Here is a 3,662-nt window from a genome sequence, read left to right on the forward strand (position 1 = left end):
TAATAAATTAACAAAAACTATAAATTCAATATTAGATGTCATGATTCATGTCCCTACTAGAACATATATGAACACACCTGAACGTATATGAACACTAGTTGCAGTCTATGGCAGGTCAAGCATCACAAGCAGCTGATGGAGCCGAATGGTTATCAGAATTGGATTGCATAACAAATTAAGTTGACGATGAAATCATTCCATTTGAACATATGAATTGGGCTCGTAATAATAATTAAAGAAAAATCTACAAACACAATATGAACTATAAAAAGCACAAAAACGTCATAATCAACATAATTTCGATTAAAACGAATACAATAACATATTAATCCATTACCAATATCCAAACATGTCGATTATTGTCTTCACTTCCGGAACTCGAAGTCCAATTGTCATCGTAAACCATTTTAACTTTCTCATTGTTGTCACGTTGTTTTCCAATGGGTTTGTCCATATTAACTTGAACGATATCGAAAGCTTTACTATCGGGTCTCCTTTAACAATAACAAATTCAAGAACATTGTAGATAGATAAATCAATATTATAGAAAAACAAGATCAATAGTAAATCAACAATAATTATGAGATTTTTTGATTTTGTAACTCTCAATTAATGATATAGGAGTTACATACAAATTAAAATTACATATTTACCCTTGTCATTAAATTATGAGATAGATATGAACCTAGATAAAAGATGGATTTTCATTGGTTGAGCTTGGTTAACAAAGTTAACACAATAATCTTGGTTAACATTTGAACCAAGCTCTCTCTATATATATATATATATATATATATTTGAATCATGCTTGATTATATATTTTAATTAGCATTGATTACGTTAAAGTATTTTTCGTTTCCGCAATTATGTAACGAATTATGTTAAACATATTAAGTGTGTTTGAAATTTTAAGTTCGTATTTTTGTTCATGACATAAGTTATTAAGAATGACGTCACGACACTCGAACGAAAGGAAAAAAAATTGGGGCTTGACATAAAATGTCAGGAACGGGCCTACTTGTTGCACAACAAACCTCAAATCTAAATACTTGTATTTAACGGTTGAATACTCTTGGCCTTGATGCAAAGAGTCCTCTTTATAGTTGAGTCATTGACATTTTTGGCCAGTCAACATTATTAAGAGATATATGGTTTACGGTCCCTCCTGACGTTGATTATTAACATCATGGATTTCAAGGACGACAAGAAGATTAGGACTCGTGGATTAGTTTTGGAAATTTGAACAAGTTACTTGGTTACATGTTTTGTATTTGAACATGTTATTTACTTATGTGTTTGGTATTTGATTATTTGGTTATGTAGTTTTTGTATTTAAACAAGTTTTTGGAAGTTGAACAAGTTGTTATTTGGTAATGCATTTGATATTGAACAAGCTTTTATTTACAATCTTATTTACTCTTTTAATAGGTTTATCATGGATAATAATCAAATCATCATGGATAATAATAATAATAATAAAAAAACCATACTTTTCATCGTCATATTCTTGTATATGTTCTACTTGTGACAAAGGCGTTTGAAAATGAAAAAAGATAATACGTCTGCAATGAATGGATGTCAATTTACGGATGAGCTACTTGAAGGTAATGATCGGCAATGTATTGAGTTGTTACAAATGTCCATGAAGCTTTCGTTCGACTATGTGATTACTTTAAAGCAAAAGGTTGGTTAACGAATAACAAACATATATTGGTCGAAGAAAAGATGACCATCTTTCTGATGATTATAGGTCACAATCAACGTTATAAAGTGTTGAAAACCATGTTTCAACACTCAACACAAACAATTCATAAATTTTTTAATCAAGTGTTGGATACAATGATCGAGTTTGCTAAAGAGATCATAGTTCCTACATCAATGAATCATAATCCATACATCCCTGGAAATGATAAAAGGCTACGACGAATATTTAAGGCACAATAATTCGATAATAGTTGTATAACTTTCCTTAATAAATTTATTTTGACTACTAGGTTTAATATAGGGAGCAATTGGCGCCCTTGATGGAATTCTAATACATGTTATTGTCCCAATTCAAGAATAACATTTATATAGAGGACGAGGAAATGGTGAATGTTATCAAAATGTTTTGGCAATTTGTGACTTCAATATGGTTTTTACATTTATTATTGCCAAATGGGAAAGAATTGCATATGATTCTAAAGTTTTGTCCAAGTTTTACCAAATGGTGCTATTGGAGTTCCATTTCCTCCTTCAGGTATACTAATGATTTAGAGGTAATATATTTACCATATTCATATTAATAGCTATTTTATTTATTATTTTCAACATAAATATCATCTATGTGATGTTGTGTGTACAAATACTTGAGGATTTATGGCGTCGTATCATAATGTTAGATATTGGCTCGAAGATTTTCGTCGACGAGCAATGAACAAGTATGAAAGTTTAATCATTCTCATGCAAAGCTTAAAAATGTTATTCAATGTTTTATTGTGTCTTGAAAGCATGTTTTCCGATATTTTAAAGAATAGCCCTATTTACACTTGAGGTTCAAAGAGACGTTGCTATTGCATATTTTGCGGTTCCCAACTTCATAAGAAAGGAAGGTTTAAGTGATGAGTTATTTTCTAAGTATGATCAAACCAACGAGCAAAGGGACGATGGCAAGGATGAGGCTGAAGAGGTTCAATTGCATGGGAGTGCCGTTGACCAAACATATAGGGCTAGTTTAAGAGAAGAAATTGCAACACAATTAATGAAAAATGAATATTGATTCTAGTTATGAGACTTTTTTCGTGTTTTCTATTGTGTGTTGAATCAATTGACATATTTCAGTTGAATTTTTGATGTGTTAAAAATAGATGGTAGTTTACAAATGTCTTAAATGATTGGATATTTCAGTTCAATTTAATTTAAATGAATTGATTCAGATTACAGAATTTAGATGTTTGTCAGTTTACAAAAAACAAACAGTCTCGTCCGTTTACAAAAACAAATAGTTTGACTAACTCAGATTTCAGACGTAAGAATAAACAGTCTGACTGATTTGGATTTCAGACTTCAGCACCACCTCTTATAAATCAGAAGTGAAATTAGACTTCAGACTTTAGCATCTCTTAAAAACAAACGCCACCTTGGAGTTAAACTTGAAAATTTTGTGGAAAATTTGCGACAAGTCAACATAGATTCTTTGGTTCGTGATTTAGGGACACGACATTAAAGCTATTGTGATGAAATTAGTCAAACAGATATTGAACTTGGACTACATCAACTTCATAAATCAAAGTAACCTTTTAGTCCAAGTGGTGATTTTTTTTATACAATACTAGTGTTTGACATCGCGCGATGACGATAATTTTTTTTAAAATTTATTGAAATTAGCTAAATAAGTTGATGATCACATTTATATATTAAACTAATAAGAATCGACATTACCTTTGATATATGAATCTAACTTATCATTATTGGTTGTTCTTTTAATATTATATATATATATATATAGACTTGGGATCATGTGAGACCAGCCTGTTTTCGTGAGACCCGTGAGACCAACATTTTACACTTGAAACTTCACAGCAAAATGCTGTGAAAGTGACTTTTTAAAACCTTCACAGTGTTTTTGCTGTGAAGGTTCGACTTTTTTTAAACCTTCACAGTGTTTTTGCTGTGAAGGTTAC

The sequence above is a fragment of the Cynara cardunculus genome (genome assembly GCF_001531365.2).
Source record: "Cynara cardunculus var. scolymus isolate 2C chromosome LG 4, CcrdV1, whole genome shotgun sequence".
NCBI lineage: Eukaryota > Viridiplantae > Streptophyta > Magnoliopsida > Asterales > Asteraceae > Cynara > Cynara cardunculus.